The sequence below is a fragment of the Triturus cristatus genome, chromosome 1_2 (genome assembly GCF_964204655.1).
Source record: "Triturus cristatus chromosome 1_2, aTriCri1.1, whole genome shotgun sequence".
Lineage (NCBI taxonomy): Eukaryota > Metazoa > Chordata > Amphibia > Caudata > Salamandridae > Triturus > Triturus cristatus.
The window spans coordinates 631,854,192-631,874,096 of record NC_140580.1 but is presented as its reverse complement, the minus strand read 5'-3'; positions in this window follow the sequence as shown (position 1 = coordinate 631,874,096).

Sequence of the window (19,905 nt, the reverse complement as noted above, 5' to 3'; positions counted from 1 at the left end):
TTTAATGTATAAACTTGCTCCGATTGATGCTTATGAAATTTACCATTATGTTTTTATGTCAAATAACTTGCTTATATTGATAGTTTTGGATTTTTTATGGATTTGTCTTTCATGATTTTAAATCGAAATAAAGACTTGATGATGATGAATAATAATGTTACATCTCACGAGCACATTAGGTCATGTGTAAAAACATATATGAGGCCTAGTTAAACATGAAAGGGTGGAGCCAAAATGATGCTGCTTCAGTAGTGATAGGCCAGTTTGCAACATTTTTATTCCCAGTGGGTTACAATGTTACCTACCTTATTAATATTCATTAGGCAAGTCACAAATTACAACTTACCCGAGTGGAAACAATCACATGGATAGTATTGCCACTGAAGTAATGATAGGTTTTCACCATTGAGCACTGCTTATGATTGAGACAATTTGCGAGGTTAGCTGGGCCTCCGCCTTATTCTCAATCTAAGTAGAGAAGAGACTTTAGGCCCGATGTATCATTCCTATTCATAAACCAGTGTTGTGCAATTTATACACTAACTGGTTTGCAAATGAGAATACAGCTAGTGATGTGACCTATGCACTAACAGGTCACCTTGCAAATTGTCTATTTGCATAGGTTCACAACCCAACCTGCAATATGAATTAGAATGGTTGCACTTTGCAACCCCATGTAATTTGAGGTCTGCAAGGTACAATTCACTTTTTTTTCTGCGCTTTTCTTACAAAACAGGAAGCATTATTTTTAAAAGCAGTACATGTACATTAAAGACACAGGTGCTGGCTCAAAACATGCTTTCTGTTTTGGAAGTCATTGACTGGGCAGGCAATTGTCCTTTTAACACTATCTGCTCCCTCTGACGACACTGACATGACTCTCGAAAGATGTTTGCGAATCAGTAACATGTGGATCGGCAACTCGCCAATCGTTTGCTAAGTCCTTAATTTGTAAGAAATGAAGCACCAGGGCCCTTCTCAGAAGGCCACTGCAGCCTGCACCCCCTATACCCGGCCATGCTGCCAATGGCAGTACCAACATAACACCTAACCATCGCACCCCTACAAGTGTGACAATTCAAACTATTTCAGGCCACACACAGCTATAATAATGGCATGAGAGGATAGTATTATTAATTTACAAAGTATTGACTTAAACAGGGTTGTCGTGCTCATCTCAAAATACAAAAAAGACAGCACCACCATGGTGTGGACTGTCACTAGAGCCGGTGCTGCAATTAAGTGCGGGTGCCGAGCACCGGAAACCACAGGCACAAATTAAGCACTGCGTTTGCTACTGCAGTTGCAGTCACAAATCATTGATACATATGTTATAGTGGGATGGGGGTACCTCTTTCTAGGCTCCTTCTATTAGCAGTTTGAAAAGGGTCCCAAAACCGCTTTTTCTGGTGATAAAATGTTTTCCGACCAGTAAACTTGCTTTCGTCCATTTAGAAAAGACCATTTGCAGACACAAACCCTGTGGCTTTGTGAATCACATGGCTTACAACCACGCAAGGGTTTTGTACATCTGATCGGACCTTTATGTCTTTAGCTCTGGTATTACGATGATTGCTCTTGAATGGACGCCATTAATTCACCCCAAAATAGCTGTGTAGCACGTAACAACTATTCAGAGAAGCAGGCAGCCCCAAATATAAATTGATCCGCGCTCTCTGCTCACTTACAGAATTTTCCATCTCTGGTCAACGAGAATGTTTTGTGGAAAAGAGTCTATTATGCATAGAAATAGACTGATGCACAACTTCATCCTGAGATGCTGCCAATAATATAACAGCTTTATTTGTGAAATGTTCATTCCCTGCGTACAAGAAAAGCATAAATGCACTTAAGGGAAATTGCAAAAAAGATCATGCCGCGCTATTAATAGCTTCACTGATAAAACGTGACATTCTGTAAGCAGAGAACGCCCCGATGTATAGATGATGACACTCCTCGCCCTCTCAAATCCATCGTTCGCTGGAAGCAGGGGTGACCGCCATTTTCCTCCCAGGGAAGATTTGTCTTTTTTAGGCCAAAGGTTTGATAAGATGTGAGGCTGTATATTGCTGTTTATTCCCTAGTCAGCTTCAATCCTTGGGTCCATCGGTGTTCTACCTATTCTGGTTATCTCCTAGCAAACAGTTTTGGATCTGAACTGCAGACCAGCTGAATACGCTGTACATCATTAAATCTGCATGAAGGCATGACTGTCTGTAAAGGTGAGCCTTGCTCTGGGCCTATGTCACTGTCATTAATACAGCACTCTAACAAAATATGGTTCAAAGACAGAGGGTCCTAGGGAAGTTTTAAGACCACACAGGATTATGATCCCCAATCACAGAACAGTAAACAGTAAGAAATCCTGAGGTCTACAATAGTAATTCAAAAAAAGTGTGGAAAAACCACTACTGACTGATTACAAAAGAGAAAAAGAGGTGAAACAGAGCTAGTAAATAGGCCCAACAGAGCTGACTTTGGGCATATCCCTTTTTAGGACGAAATCCCTCACTCACCAAAGGTGACATGCTTTATCATTTGGGATTCTCCTCCCAGAGGAAAAACCTAGTTCCTCTGGGGGCTACAACCCCCTCACTGAGAGGGAGGAGCTCAGGGATGTTTTGTATATTAGATTGGATATTCTAAATCCACATATGAAGAGCTAATAGTATGAGTAAGGGCGCAGTGCAAATTAAATCAAAACTGTGAGGAGAGTGAGGTAAAACTGACTGAAGGACGCCAAAGAAGGAAATTTTATTGTGAGACGTTCTTCGCCAGCATTAAAAACGCAGTGCACCAGCAGTCAGAATTATAAACCGCGGTGGTAAAGTGAAGTTATTTGGTCAACATGTTTCAGCCATAGAGCCTAAAAATGGGCTAGGCTTTCGTCAGGACCTGTGATGCTGCTGCAGATGAGTAAACAAGTGATGAAACATAAAAGGATACAGGGACAAGAAATCTCTTTGTGTGCCTGTTTCATAAAGTACATTACCTACAATATAAACAAAAAACGGAACACTGTCAATATAGTTATTGTAGGTACATCAAAGAACTAGCTGTGTTTCACATAAGGAAAACCAAAAAGAGCAACTCACCCGTGATTACTAGGTAAGTCACCACACCTCTACCCGGCAACCGTTCAGGAAAGGGGCACCGCTCTGAAAGAAACGGTAGCAAATAGCAGCAAAGTATAACATGTCTTATCAAATATTAAAGAGAAGTGTGCCAATTGTAACAATATCTCTGAATTTATAGACAGCAAAACTTAAAAAGGGAGACCAAATAAAGTGTAGAGGGCTTAATTAAGCCACTATACACAATAGTGCAGACTAGACACTAATCATATAATGTTGAGGGGGGGCGTGGCTTGATGCCGTCGTAAGGAGCAGCGGACCTCGGAGCTCCTCCGTGGCCTCCTCCCACAACCAGTTATCCTGAACAGATGAAGGGGCCCCTGGCATCATAGCTGGCTGCGGAGGTCCTGGTGCTCACTGGGGGCAATTTCGGCACACGGAAACCGGCGATTTCTCTCCCTGTAGGCGCTCCGGCGGGGCGGCGGACAAAATGGCAGCCGCACCTCGTCACAGCGGTCGTAGCGGCTAGAGATGCTCCAGCGGGTCGAGGGAGCCTGCTGACTGGCGGGGTGCAGCCTGATTCTCTGAGGACAATGAGCGGATATATGTGAGGGCAGCCGCGATTGATATAGAAGCGCGGTGAGGTTAGAGACACGCACAATGGAGGACGCCTGACCCTAAGAGGGCGGCGCAAGATGCTTCAGGCGGATCGAGAGGCTGAACGCGGCCGCCGAGGAGAGTAGCACCTGGACTTGGATAGAACCTTCGGTGCTGGGGAGCGGAGCAGGTGAGGAGCCTTCGTGTTGGCGAGTGCACATGACTGTGGCGAATGCTCAGGAGGGGGAACACATGGAGGCCAGTGTTCACCGCGGAGGACGCGGAAGCCTGTGACTGAAGGGGGCTGGAAACCGCGTCGGCACAACTATAGCGCCAGCTGCATGCCCTCTCGAGAGCTGGGGACTGCTACTCTGGGTGTTTGGGGTGGCTGTGTCACTCCGGGCCCAGGCGCTGCCATGGGGAGCGGCAGAGAGGATGATGTCGTGCTGCTGCCTGATCACTGAACCCTGAATGGGAGCTGGAGCTGTACTGTTGCCCTACTTGGAGTTGCATATGCTCTGAGTATTTACTGGTTGTTCTTGTGTGCCCAGGGCGACTGCCTGCATGAGGCTGTGACAGTTGGGAGGAGCGAGGCCAGCCCACCTTTGCACGGGAGGACCAGAGCATCGTGGGAGTGCGCACTCTACAATCTGGGGGGGAGATGAACACCGGTTCCCCTTCTGAGCTGGTGAACCTGAATAGTACGCTGTTCTCTTTAGTGCCAGGGAAACGATCTGGTGCGCCGGCATATATCTCCAAACTTTTCCAGTGCGCACTGTCTATACTGACTTTTCCTGACCCCCCTGTGCTCCCTCACTGGACGTCTGGTGCGCCCCACCGCACCCAGTTCAAATGGGCCGAATATCTCGCCGGAAGGGCTTCACTGCCTTGCATGTGGAAACCACGGGGCGACAATCAGATGAAGAGGAGGGCTTGGCGGAACAGCGGAGAGACAAAGTAGCAGAGAGCCCCACGTTGGTGGACATCATGCAGGCCATCACCTCCTCAAGGGAAGCTTTGGAGACCAAGATGGATGCCATAGGGGTGGATCTCAACCTTCTGAAGGATGACCACCGCAAGCTCAAGGAGCGGGTGAAAGCTACTGAGACGACTCTGGAGGAGGTTCCGGACGCAATCTCTACCCTGCAGCGCTCTCTGAAATTGGTAGAAGAGAGGGTCAGGATCTTGGAGGTGAGAGCAGAGGACAGCGAGGGGTGCTCTCGCAGGAACAATCTGCGCATATTGGAGGTCCCGGAATGAGAGGAAGGAGACAACGCTGTTCGGTATCTAGAGAATTTGCTTCGGACCGAGGTTGCCCCGTAGGGGCTCTCCTCCTTCTTCGCCCTTGAACGTGCACACAGGGTCCCAGCCAGACCTCCAAAGCCAGGCACACCCTCGCTGGTCATGCGATTACTTCACTACCGCGACAGAGACCACATCTTGCAACAGACACGAGGTAAGCAGAACCTCCAAATCGCAAACGCTACGGTGATGATCTTCCCGGATTTCACCAGGGAGGTACAGAGACAGCACGCTTCCTTTCTTGCACTAAAGCGGAAACTCCGACAGTTACGATTACCGTACGCCATGTTGTTCCCCGCGCGCCTCAGAGTGGTGTATGGGGCGACTACTCATTTTTTCACCACACCACAATATGCATGGCAGTGGCTGGAGGCACGAAAACCGGGATTGGGGGGTGCTTCCCCGGTGGGCACAGTGGAACGCAGATCACCTGAGCCTTTGCGGTCACAGAGATCCATAACCCTGCCGGGACTCCAACTTGAAAGGGACAGGGCTGTGAGGGTGGTTGCGGAGATCAGCCGCAGTGCAACTAGCCCTTGCTCCACTGTTGCTAGCCGGGACGTGGTTGGGCTTGGGACTTCTCCTGCTGGCAGCACAAGCGGGGACTCTGAACCTGAACTCCCTGTCTTTACACCCCAGACGGCAGACTTCCTCATGTGAAATGGATCCATGATGTTGGGCGAGAGCGGCCTGAGCTGGCGCTAGGGAGCAGCTCCTGGTCGGACTGAACTCTGGGGGCGGTAGTGTGGAGCCCCCTGCCATGAATGATAACTAGGTCCCTTTCTGCCTGCTATGGATGGGGGGACCGGGGGGCTCTGGGTCCTACTGGGTCAGCTCACGCCTCACCATGTTTAGTGCCCAGTTGATCGTTGCATTAGTTTGGATGGGAGCTAGTTTGAATGTACCTGTCCTGGGGAGTGGGTGTTGGGGAGTTTCATGGGGTGGGGGGGTTACACAGGGGGTAGGTATGTCGCTGAAATGGGGCAGGAGGGCAGACCACTGAGGTTCCAGATATGGGTTCCACCGTAGGACTTAAATGTATGTTATGGAATGTCAGGGGCATGCACACTATGATACGCCGGCACAAGATTCACGCATATTTGGTGAGGAGGGGGGTACAGATTGCTATGCTGCAGGAAACGCATTTAACACAGACGGAGGTGGCGGCACTACAGCGTAGATGGAGGGGGCAGTTGTTCTACACCTCATACTCGGCCTTTGCCAGGGGCACATTGATCTGGATAAGAGCGGGGGTCCCATTTCAGAGCGCTAGGCATCTGATTGACCCAGATGGTAGATATGTGGTGGTGGCGGGACGGCTGGACGGTAGGGATATAGTGTTGGGGAGCCTCTACGCCCCCAACGTAGCTCAAGCTGGATTCTTCGAGCACCTCTTCGGGAAGCTGACTCCCCTGTTGACGGGTTCGGTGCTGTTGGGGGGGGTGGACTTTAATTGTATTGCTGACGTGGACCTGGATCACTCTCATCCACCTCTTCCAGATGCTCCCGTGCACAGACTTGCAGCGACTAGGCGGGCATGGCAGTGCCAGTGGGGACTGATAGATACTTGGAGGGCCAACCACCCGGGCGATAGGGACTACTCATACTGTTCTGGGTTGCATGAGTTGCATGTTCGTCTTGACTCGTTCCTTTGCTCCCCAGAGGTGCACGGAGGGATTACCCATTGTGAATATTTGAACAGAACGATCTCTGATCATAACCCATTGCAACTATCGCTGGATTGGGTACGGGCAAAGCCTGCCATTTCTTCTTGGCGGTTGAGACCGGAGTCGCTAGAAGATCCGGTGTTTAAGACCTCAATTGGATCTGCGATCAACGACTATTTTCTAGATAATGCGGGGTCTGCATCGAGCCTACTTATCGAATGGGACGCGTTCAAAACAGTAATCAGATGGCGTTGTATTGGGGAGGTGGTGGGAGTCCGAAAGGTGCTGACAAAGGAGGTGCTGAGGGCAGAGAGTAGGCTCCGAGACCTGGAAAAGGAGAGACCGGAAAGACCTGATAGGCAGGAGGACCTGCTTGCGGCACGCGAGGAGGTGGCAACACAGGTGGAAAGGCTGCGCTCCTTTGATTATAAGGCCTACACCACTCGGGCCCAAGCGGAACGGGACAAATCTGGGGCGCTGCTGGCATAGTTGGCAAACCCGGCACGTAGAGGCACGCCGATTCTGGAGATTAGGGACCAGGGGGGTGTGGCATATTACACTCAACAAGCCATTAACACACATTTTCTGGACTATTATACCACTCTTTACCAGAGTAGGCTTGATCCTGGGGCAGCTAATGGAGCGGGGCTATTAGAGGGGATAGAACTTCCCCAGATTGATATCGAGGCGGTGAAGGAGCATGGTAAAGATGTTGAGGCGGGAGAAGTGCGCATCGCTATCAAACATATGGCTCGGAACAAGATGCCGGGGACGGATGGCCTTCCGGTGGAATTTTATTCTGCCTTTGTAGATACCCTGGCCCCGAAGTTGGTCGTAGTATATAACAAAGCACGACGGGAGGGTTGCCTTCCTGCTACCACACGGGAGGCAATCATCGTGCCCCTCCTTAAACCGGGTAGGCCGCCCTGGGACCGGACTGGATACAGACTGCTTGCCATGCTTAAACTAGATTATAAGATACTAAGTCGAATCCTGAGCTAGTCGGCTAATGGCCCACATGTCAACGTTAGTTCATGTGGACCAGGCGGGATTTATCCCGACTAGGAACACGGCGATGAACATAAGGAGATTACTGCGTGTCCTGCGGGCGGACACCTATTGCAGGGAGGAGGCTTGTATTTTTGCGGTTGATATCGTGACGGCCTTCGATAGTCTAGAATGGCCATATCTTTTTGCGGTCCTGAGGGCGTTTGGCCTGGGAGACCGCTTTGTGGAATGGACAGCAATCTTGTATAATAACTCCACTGCCAGGGTCCGAACGGGAGGGCTGATCTCAGCTGCTTGCAACGTGGGTAGGGGGACGAGGCAGGGTTGCCCGCTGTCACCCCTGCTCTTTGCGCTGGCAATGAAGCCAATGGCTGTTCAGGCCCGATCGGGACATCACTACCAGGGGTTAGTAGTGGAGGGACACTTGCAACACATAGCGCTGTATGCTGACGATCTACTACTATTTCTGGCCAACTCGCAGGAGGCCCTCCGTGGAGCCAAGGGACTGCTGCATTCTCTGGGGGAGGCCGCAGGGCTTCATGTAAACTGGTCCAAGTCCTGTCTTTTTCCGACTTGTCCAGGCAGGGATGATACGCAGCCGGCGGAGGGGGTCCCGTGGGAAACTAGCTGCTTGCCTTACCTTGGAACCCAGATCTACCACAACCCTAATGACATGTTGGAGGGTAATATAGGGCGGGCCATACGTAAGGCCAAGACCTGTTTTGAGTTTTGGGGAAAGCTCCCGCTATCGGTAGCGGGTAGAGTTGCCGTGGTTAAAATGGTCACACTGCCCAGGCTCCTCTATTTTTTTGGGACGCTTCCGAACTGGATCCCAACCCAGGTGTTCGCGCAGCTTAACACGTTGCTCACAGGATTCTTGTGGGGCGCGGGGCATCGGAGGGTGGCCCTGGTCACCATGCAGCGACCCAGAGCGGAGGGAGGATTTGCCTTGCCGGATCTAGAGGCATATTACCATGCAGCGCAGTTACAATGGTTCACTAAATGGGTGGCTGGCCGAATTAGGCACCGAGAGGAGCCTGATGGGTCGAACCCTCCCTTGGCGCTGCTATCCCGGGTGCTGCTGCACTTGCCCATAAGGAATAGGGTGCTCCCGACTGACTTACAGGTGGTGCGCAACTGCTGGAACCGATTGGCCCGGCGTGCGTGCACGCGCACCCCCTATGCACCAGTGATCCCGCTGGCGATATGTGAGGCCCTACCACAAGGAGGTGATTGGGGTAGACTACGGGACTGGGAGGAGACGGGGATACTTACTGTAGGAGATCTATTTGAAGATGGCAACCTCCTACCTTTTACTGACCTGGTGGAGCGCCATGACCTATCACGCGGGGACTTCCTGCTTCATGCTGCACTGACAGCAGCCATTAGGAAACACTGGATAGTGCTGACACAGAGTTGTTGTTTGTTGCATTGGTTACCACATACTGCCAAGACCAAAATCACTAGTAAGTTTATAGACCTGGGGCTGGTCTTGGCCCAGAGGGAGATCACTAGCCACTAGAAGTCAAGGACTGGCCCCAACTTAGCGTGATGGACTAGGGAGTTAGTGAAATGGGCAGAAGCAGAGGGGAGCTGTAGGTTGCGCATGGCCACCCACACTGGGAGTGACAAATCGCTGGAAATGGCGCAAGCGTGGGTTGCACTGGTGGAGCTGGTAAAACATCCACCTGGAGATATTGAGGGCTCTCCTGGCCGGGGGGAGCCAGCAGCAGATAACTGAGGCTGGGAGGCACTGATTGCTTAGAGAGCAGGGCGCAGATACGGCGGGGCGATCCTGGGTGAACACTTGTCCCTCACACTGACACTTGCGGTTTGGAATGCATGGGCCGTGGAGCATCACTGTCCTGCCCGTGGATCCAGCACTGAACCTTTTCTTAACTCAGCGACATGTCGGGGGGGAGGGAGGAGAGGGAGGGGAGGATAGTTGGGATTGGGAGGGTTGTTAGAGTTGCAAGCTATAGATGGAGGCCGGAGAGATACCAACTAATAGATCTCGCTGACTTCTACTACAAGACGGAGGAAGAGATGCCGGGGATTATCCCCCAATCAGATCACATTCCCCCATGTTAGGAGAGGGTTCCTTTTCTCCTTTGCTTGCAGATGATTGTTGATGCTTTATGGGACTGTAATATCCTGCTAAATTTGTATTCAATCTGTCCACTTGCAGTCTTTTTTGGGTACGTTTTTGTGCCTATGTTTTTTGATAACGCAATAAAATTTGTTTAAAAAAAAAATCATATAATGTTGAGTCATATTCTCAAGAAATAATAACATCGCAATGCACATATGAGAGAGTAAGAAAATGGGGAGATAATGCCCAATGTCATGTCACCCGATGGTCAACCGTATTATAAATGGTGACAGATTACTGCATAATCTCATTTGTCCTGACCAAAAAAGACTTCTTAGTACAATCAAGAGATAATTTAGATCTGAGCTGAGAAATGCAGCACCTATATCTCGCCAAAGCCCTAGCATACTTCTTAGCAACAAAGCCACCCCAAAAAAGTGTAGCGGGCCAAGACAGTCATTTAGACTGAAAACACAAAGGAGGGCATGGGAGAATTTACCTATCCGTCGGTAGCCCGGCGTTGAAATGAGCCTGTAACCGGAGGTACCGAAAAAAAAACGTACTCCTTACGTAACGGACCGCCGATTGCATACGCCTACTCGTGCGTCTTCATGCAGCCGTGAACAATCTACCGCGCATGTGTATAGGACAGACACTGTGTCTTCACATGCGCGCATGTCAATTGGTGTCCAAGCCGTAATCCGGGCATGCGCGTAGTGTCTATTAGTGCTGAAATGAAAAACCTTCCTAATATCTGCAATATACGGGCTCCAAAACATCGCGCTAACGAATTGTATGCTGCGAACAGTAACTTGTAAAAAATAGTGTATGAACCTGAGCATAACTACTCTTAAGTCTGTTATTCTTAAAGAAGTTGTCACTCAATAAATGTAAAGCATAAAAGCCAACAAAATTGTCTGTAGTAATTCATAATTATATAATTATAACCTCCTCTAACACAAAGGGGGATACTGAGTCCGTGTTAGTGAAGTTAGAAGCCCCAAAATGGGTGTCTATCTCAACAAAACTGTCCAGAATGGACAGAAGTGCCGCAGACCAACAAATCTTTTTTTGAGTGAGTGTTACCTCACTCTCCTCACAGTTTTGATTTAATTTGCGCTGCGCCCTTACTCATGCTATTAGCTCTTCATATGTGGATTTAGAATATCCAATCTAATATACAAAACATCCCTGAGCTCCTCCCTCTCAGTGAGGGGGGTTGTAGCTCCCAGAGGAACTAGGTTTTTCCTCTGGAAGTAGAATCTCAAATGATGAAGCATGTCACCTTTGGTGAGTGAGGGATTTCGTCCTAAAAAGGGATATGCCCAAAGTCAGCTCTGTTGGGCCTATTTACTAGCTCTGTTTCACCTCTTTTTCTCTTTTGTAATCAGTCAGTAGTGGTTTTTCCACACCTTTTTTGAATTACTATTGTAGACCTCAGGATTTCTTACTTTTTACTATTAATACAGCACGCCCTGGCTGTAGGCCTTCGGTCATTTTAGTGTGTAAGATATTAGAGAGAGAAAAACCAGTGCTTGTACATGGATATACAGCAAGACATACTGAGAACAACTGGCAATGGAGAGAGACAAGCAAGTAAAATGGGTGAAAGGGAATTTCGTGAAAGTTAGAGAGAAAGTTGCAGGGGTTGATCAGATATGAGCAAATAGGAACGAACAGCATATGGAGAGGCTAGCGGGGATAAGACATGGAGAAATGAGCATGCTGTTAGACTCCAACCATGGATAGTATGGACAACGACGCAGCAAGCAATTAAAATGAATCATACAGTGGTGAGAAAAACGAGGATCAGGAGGTGAGTAGTGAATGCTATCATGTGCAGTGAACCCAAGACCTGGAGTGCAATGGTGATAATCGGAGCAAGTGGCATTGAGTGCATGCAAAGTTAATAAGGTAGTAATGGTTGTGGGATGTCAGTGAGACACATAGGGAGCATGAAGGGCTCAGAGGCAAGCAGGCGAGGAAAAAGACACTAGGCCCTCATTTACAAGAGGCCTGTGCTGCTGGAGCTTCACTTTTTATGACGAGCCGGTGGCGCAAGCATCCCAGTCATATCTATGAGGAGACACAAAGGCAACCTGCATGGCTTTGCATGGCCTCATAGATATGGAGTAAGGCAAGCACTCTACATCAAGGAGACATTCCATGGGTGTTGCTCTGGGTGTTCCCACTCAACACCCATGGAGTTTGACACTGCCCTAGATTTACAACATCACGTAAACCTGGGGCAGCGCCAAAACGTTCCGCTTCCCCAGAGCAGGCATAACGAGGAGCGATGTTTACATTTCCCCTAATTGTTTCCTCTTTTCACGTGTGCTGTGTTCTGCAGCACATATAGAAGGAGGAAAGCACCTCTCATGATTTTTTTTTTGTGCAGGAAGGTGTCCCTTCCTACACAGAAACAATCATGCCAACACCACAGACACCCTTGCACCATGGTGCAAGGGTGTCTGCTTTGGCAATCGGCCGCAGGAAATTGTGAGTCGGCGCTGGCTGAAAGGACAGGAATGCACCGCATCTTGTAAATATGGTGCATTTCTGTCCTTTCAATTTGGCATAGGGCAGCGCAGCAAAATGACTTCTGGTGCTGCCCTACGCAAGTTCTTTGTAAATGTGTCCTTCAATGTACAGAGGGAGCAATCTGGGTTGAAGACAAAAGAAGGGAGAATGGGGTATGGAGGCATGCAGAGACAAAGAGGTGTAGCGTACAAAGGTGGGGAGACAAATGTTGCGACCCCTTCTTGTTTTCTCTCCATCATGACCCCTACCTGCATCGTCTGCTTAGCAGTCTAATGCACAGGGCTCATGCTGTATTACCCTTGTTGTGCTTTATGGCATGCTATGCTACCATGACTGATGTTCCCCAAAACCCGTGATTCCATCGGACTTGACTATTTGCAGGCATCCCACAGAACCCATAATTCCATTGCACTTGGGTCCTTGCAAGGTTCCCCCAGAATCCCGTGAGCCAATGGCAAACCTTGCTCCCGCTGTTATTAAGGCCTTGGTGTTGTTTTCCATTTTGCACTTTGGAGCAAAAATGATACATTAATTTCCTGTTATATCGTTCTGATCATCAAGTTGCACATGCCCTTCCTGTAAGGTCAATGCGAGTGTACTAACACATATTTTCTTCAAGGGTTCGAGAACCTGCCAGATGGCCATGTCCCCCACGTGCCACACATGATGAAAATACATCCGTGGAGCCTTCAAGAGGGTATATAAACCCCACCCAATCCTGAGTTGTTTCTTGGCCTTGCTACTTGTGGAACAAGCTTCACCCTTCCCACTCACCTGAAGTATCCAGCTGGAACTGAGCAGTGCTCCAGTCTCCCTCAAGTCCATGTGAACCGGTGGTTCCCGTGGCTCCAGCTCCCTTGACATCTTCCACACCTCTCCCTACTACACAGCTAATCAAGACGCCCACGACTCCAGGAATCAAAGCATTGACATCTTCTTAGAACTCAATCAAGTGGAAGAACTAGGCTAAGTACTTGAAATCACGTTAGTGCACACTAATCCTCCTATAGTAGTAAGCACGACTGAGTATCAACATCTTCAAAGATTAAAGACGTTTTCTCCATGCCCTCTCTGTGATTTACTCGAGCACCTTTTGTGTGTTTATACTCTAGACTCCTGCTGCAACCGTGGCGCTAGAACTATGATCGAGCAACAATTAAAGACTTTAGCTCCGTGTTTCTCTAATGAACAGTAGTGCCAAAAAGCACTTCAGAGTCTTTGATATATGCATGAACCTTGTACCCAAACCAGTGTTCCGAATTTATACGTGAGAGTGCAAGTAACTCCAACCTGTGTTCCGACTTTATCCTTGGGAGTGCAAGTAACTCCAACCTGTGTTCCGAGTTTAACCTGGGGAGTGCAAGAAACTTCAACCTGTGTTCCGATTTTTTTCTTGGGAGTGCAAGTAACTCCAACCTGTGCTCCAAGTTTATCCTAAGGAGTGCAAGTAACTCCACCCTGTGTTCCGAGTTCATCCTAGAGAGTGCAATTAATTCCAACCTGGGTTCCAAGTTTATCCTTGGGAGTGCAAGTAACACCAACCTGTATTTCGAGATTATCCCTAGGAGTGCACACACTTCAATCTGTGGTTTTGGTTATTCTGCTCTCATGCAGTGCTGCTGATGAAAACTGTAAGTGTATTTCACTGAAGTCAATGCATGGTCATTGCATGTAGAGATAACACAACAGAAATCCTGGGGTCTAAAGGTAAAGGAAAATAGGTGGTATGTGGGGTGAGGAGAGAAAGCCTAATGTACGTAGTGAAAATGGAGGAGGCTCCAAAACCAAGGTCATGTAATCACCGAGGGTAGAACCCCATCACATGGGATTTTCATCCCAAAGAAAATCTCAAAATCTCCCAGGGCAGGCAGCGCCCTTATGTGAGATGTGAGTCCTTTGTGCTATGATTGATATGCACCAAACAATGAAATAAATCAAAAATGAGCCTAAAGTGAGTGGGGATTGCAGTGCTAGTAGTAGTGAAAAAAGTAGGTGTATTAAAACTAGTGACGGGACGGCCAGAGGACTTCTGTTAGACAATGCCGTCCCGATGTAAGATTAAAAAGAAGTGGGGGCAACACTAATCTAGTCTGATCAATGAAGCAACGTGAAAGAATGTGGTCGACATGTTTCAGCCATAACGCCTGACTAGGCTAGGCTTTCATCAGGACCTAGAAGCTACTGCAGGGAAAAAAACGTGACAAAGGATATGGTATGCACCCTCAACTTGATTGTAGAGTGCAAGTCTCTTCAGCGAAACATACAGCACCTAAATAACAGATAAAGAGGAGACAGTGTGGAAATAAAACCGATATGCTCAGTCATGATAAATAGGAAAAATGTATAAATATAGACTTGAAGCATGTTCCAACTCACCCGATCAAACTGGGTGGTAAGAGGACCTCCACCTGGCAACCGCTAAGGAAGGAACACCGCTCTGGAATGGAAATGTAAGGACTGGTGAAGGGGCTTACACAAATAGAGCAAGTGTCAAAGAGGTGGGAAAGACAGCTGAAAACTAGGGAGAACTGCCCGGGGCAGAGTCTGCACACAAAATGAGCTCGGTGAGATCATTGTGACAATTAAAACATGGCTGCAAAAGGGCAGATAGTCAGAGTGATCACAGATAATGCAGATCCGTACAGAGGCAGAACAAGATTGAGGCGAGGAAATACCATGCTAAAAGATAAGCACCTTAGAATGAACGCAAACACCGGCAGCGTAGAAGCCTACCTGTCCGTCGGGGAACCAGGCTGGAATGAGCCTGCAGCCGGAGGTCCCGTGTGATTGGACGGAGGCGGAAGAAATGAAAAAACTGCCGGTGGAAGGGGCCAATGGCGTGGCAGGTATAGTACACAAGCTGGAGTGGGAGCCAATACAAAACGCTGTCACACGCATCTGGCTGTTGATGGAAATGACAGGGCAGGAATGACGCTGTCAAAATATCGCTGACTCGATGCACCTGGGGAGTCAGGGAGATGACGCGGTGCGCTTGAGGAATGCGGAAGCCGCCGTCAGATATAGAATGACGGCTCTCAAGGCACGTGTTGCTCTGAAAGGTGCGAGTCATCTTGGTGAATACGGGCGGAAGTCAAGAACACCAAAAAAATGCTTGTGTGTAATGTCCCAGGGAGGCCACGGGCTGTAGGGCAGACGGTTATGGAACAAAAATCACGGCCAAAGGTGTAAACGCCAGTGGATGCGGGGGGAAGAAAGCAAGGATATGATGTGGGCTGGATCACGAGTGTCCCCCTCAGAAGTTTGAAACAAGGTCAAAAGGACAGGCTAAGTGCGTTTATAACGATAGCCAAGGGATATCGTCATTAAGTCCCCGAACATGTGTTTGTAGTTTATACACCCACCTCTGCTCTCGTTTAAAAAGGAAAGCGGAGCTGTCTGTAAGGTGTGGTGGTATGTGGGGTTTGTCAATGACGGTCCAATGTAAGTCATCAGGGGCATGTTTAACCTCCAAAAAGTGGTTAGTAAGTTTGGTGGAGGTGCGGCCACACCGTATCGTGCTCTTGTGTTCCAGAATACGAGTTTTAATACGGCGGGTGGTCATGCCGATGTATCTCAACTCGCAAGGGCAGGTGATCAAATAGATCAGATGGGAGCTGTTGCAGTTCGTATGGCTCCTCAAAATCCAGGGTCGGCCAGTGCCAATGTCAATCTCCTTGGTCACAGAGGTAAGGCTGCATGCAGCACAAGAACCACAAGGGTAATGGCCCACAACTGGAGGGAGTCCCCACAAGGTAGGTTGGGTGCATCTCTGATTAATGCGTGGGCGGGTATGTACCAATTGGTCCCTGATATTGCTGCTGCGTTTAAACGCAAAAAGGGGTTGGGGTAGCCCAACCTCACCTATATTAAGAATCTTCCAATTGGAAAGAATGATTTTCTTGAGTTTATTGGAAAATTGGCAATAGGTGTGGACACACGTGAGTCTGTTTTCGGATGCTTTAGGAGTCTTGGGTTCTAACAGAGCCTCTCGGTTGTTGTTAGCAGCTCGTTTAGAAGCCCTCCGAATGAGATGTTTAGGGTAGTTTCTAGCCAGCAATTGCTTAGAGAGATTGTTGGCGTGTTCCTTGTATTTATCGCTAGAGGAACAATTCCGTTTAAGGCGCAGGAATTGGCCGAAGGGCAGATTGTCACGCAGAGCTCGTGGGTGAAAGCTGTCATACTTTAAAAGAGCGTTCACCGCCATGGGCTTTCTGTATAGCTCTGTGCCCAAATACCCTTCCGATGGGGTGATGAGGATGTCGAGAAAGGGTAAGTGAGTCTTGGAGTACTCGCAAGTGAATTTCAAAAAGGGGTCACAGTTGTTGAGCATGTAGAGACCTGTTAGTGAACTGATGGTAACTGCCTCCTCTTGTTATTTTCAGTGTATTGCATCATGCCAAAACTAGAGATTCTGGCCCAGCGCACATGTACCTCGCAAATGCAGAAGGTCTCAGAAGTGACAAATCCTGTTATACAGTTTTGCACAGCCACTGAGCAGATCCAATACTGCAAGTCTCTCTTTTCTTATTTCATCCCAACCCTCTTTCCCCTCAGGGGCCGTGCGCTATCTAAGGAGTTAGGTCCCTTGATTTTGTGTGCCTCTGAGAGGGATAGGAGGTCTAGCATCGGCTTCAGTGTCATCTCCGCGATTGGGATCAGGTGAGTGCATGACAGAAGGCCAAGCCTTGCATGCTTCCATTGCTCAGATGACATGGATGACCAGATACATGTTCAAGACCTGGCCCAAGCTCTGCCTGAGGACACCCAGAGTGTTTGAGATTTGGCAGGGGCTTTAGTGGATGTACAGCATGAAGTTCAAACCTTGTGATGGGAAAATTAGTTTCTTAAAGATGAACTGGTCCGATGTCACCCTCGCCCAACACCATGGTTATTTGAGTTGGGGACTGGGGGGGTTCCCAAGAGCACATGCCTGTTCTACAACCCCCACACTTTAGCGATTTGGGAAATTTAACAAGCACCTCCACTACTGGAAATGCTACTCCTGTTCATGTCACAGTTACCACTCCAGTCCGAGTGCCCTTGGACCCGCCAGACCACTTTGCTGGGTAAAGTCAAAATTTTGATGCATCAGTGCCAGTTGCAATTTCTTTGTAAACCAGGAGCCTTTCCCTCTGATACTGTTAGAAAAACCTTTATCATATTCTATCTCAAGGGTACAGCTGCTAGTTGGGCTATCCCACTCACTGAAAATAATGACCCGGTTTTGCAAGATTTTGGAAGGTTTAAAGAAGCAAAGTGTCATCTCTTTGCTATGTACACTTTTATCCAGGCCAGTGATAATGAGTTGATGAAACTCTGTCAGGACAGTAAGGACCTCCTTACCTACGTTACTGCCTTCTTTCTGCAAGCTAGTTATGGAAACCCAGTGGCAAGAGGAAAATAGGACTTCCCTCTTTTACAGAGGGTCACAGGATGACTTAAAGTATTACCTTGACGTAGTTGTCAGGCTTGCCCATAGTTTAAGGGAACACCCCTGAGAAGAACCCAGACTGCTAGTTGTGCGGTTTGAGTGGAAAGAGATAGATTTGGGGGACCACATTGTCCAAGGATTTGCATGACTATGTTCAGACCTGTCCAATATGTTCTCAAAACAACACATCCCATTCTGCCCCATCAGGCTATAAATGAACCTTGCCAGTTCCCCCATATCCTTAGCATATCATAAACATCAACTTTATTACTGACTTCTCCAACCCCAATGGCTATATAATCCTTTGGGTGGTAATGGATCTTTTTTCCAAGATGGTGCATTTTATTGCCCTGTAAGAAATACCAACTGCCAAGACCCTCGCAATACTGTTTATTCAACAAATCATGTGGTTGCACGGACTCCCCTTGGTCATCATTTACGATGGGGGGCCGCACTTCATTTCACAATTTTGGCAGTCTTTGCATATCATTGGGCATTGATGCTTGACTCTCATCTGCCTATCATGAACAAACTGATGGACAGACGGAGCGGGTAAACCAGGTTTGGAACATACACTGTAATGTCTATTGACCTTTACTCCTAAGGGTTGGGAATCCTTGCTACCCTTCGCTGAATTTGCTTACAATAACTCACAGCATTCAGCCACTGGGATTTCTCCCTTTTGTAGTTTAACTTGTATGCATCCTGTATGTTACCTGACAATGTTTAAAAGTATTCTGAAACTGTACCTATAATACAACACTTTTTAAAACATCTGACTGAGTCACACCAGCAGGTCTTATCACACGTACATCAGGCTAAGTTGAGTATGGTGTAAAATGTTAACAGGCATCAACAACTACAGCCAGACAACAAAGGCTGGAGAAGGAGTTTGGCTTTCCACCAAACACCTGTGATTACAAGGGCCACGTAAGCTACCACCCAGATGAGTGAGTGTCTTTTCTATTGACCGAATCACTAACCCAGTAGCTGTGAAATTACTGTTGCCTGAAGATTAACCAGTTCAGCCAGTGTTTCCTTGCCTGTATCGAACCCCTATTGTGCTCAGACCCATCCTGTTCCCCCTCCTCCACCTATAACACTGGATGTTCATTTGGAATTAGAGGTACAGAGAATCCTTGATTCTAATCGTGAGAATGGATGGTTGTTTTACTTGATTGCTGGGAAAACGTATGGTCCTGAAGAGCAGTCTTGGGAACCAGCCAGCAATGTTTATGCGCTTCACCTAGTTTATTCCTTCCATGCACATCACCCAGACAAACCATGCCTTATAGGTTGTTCCTTGCAGGGGAAACTTCCATGACCCCCTTCTGCACCCTCTTCATCACGACCCCTACCTGCAACCCCTGCATAGTGGTCTAGTGCACAGGGCTTATGTTGTATTACCACTGTGGTGCTTCATGGCACACTATGATACCATGACTGAGGTTCCCCAAAACCTGGATTCCATTGTGCTTGAGTATTTGCAAGTGTCCCCCAGAATCCATAATTTCATTGCGCTTGAGTCCCTGCAAGCTTCCCACAGTATCCTGTGAGCCAATGGCAAGCCTTGCTCCCACTGTTATGCCTTGGTGTTGTTTTCCATTTTGCATGTTAGAGGGAAAACAATACATTAATTTCCTGTTATTTGACTTCGATCGTCAAGTTGCTCCTGCCCTTCCTGTAAAGTCAATAAGAGTGTACGTTCATGTGTTTTCTTCAAGGGTTCAAGAACCCCCATGTGCCCCACGTGCCCCACGTGATCTAGCTACATCAGTTAAGCCTTCGAGAGGGTATAAAAACCCCACCCAATCCCAAGCCATAGAGAAGGAGGAACGAAGAGCAGGAGGAAGAGAAACTAAGTGCCTGATTTAGAGTGTGGTGGAGAGGGCACTCCATTGCAACATCGACAGAGTATCCTCTATGCCAAAATGATGTTCCACCCTCCTCATTCAGAGTCGGACTAAACTTAAATATGTCAGCGACATAGACTACTCCACCAAATTTAGAGTGGGCAGACAAATGGCCAATTTTTACTTTCACGAAATGTGGTGGTTTACCCCCATGCCATGGAAGAAAACTGCCATGGTAAGTGGGGTAATTGCTTTTTTTATTTTCAAAAAGAAATTCCAGCATTGGGATTTTGTTTTTAAAAATAAAATCACTTATTGAAAGTGTGCCAGATGGCACCAT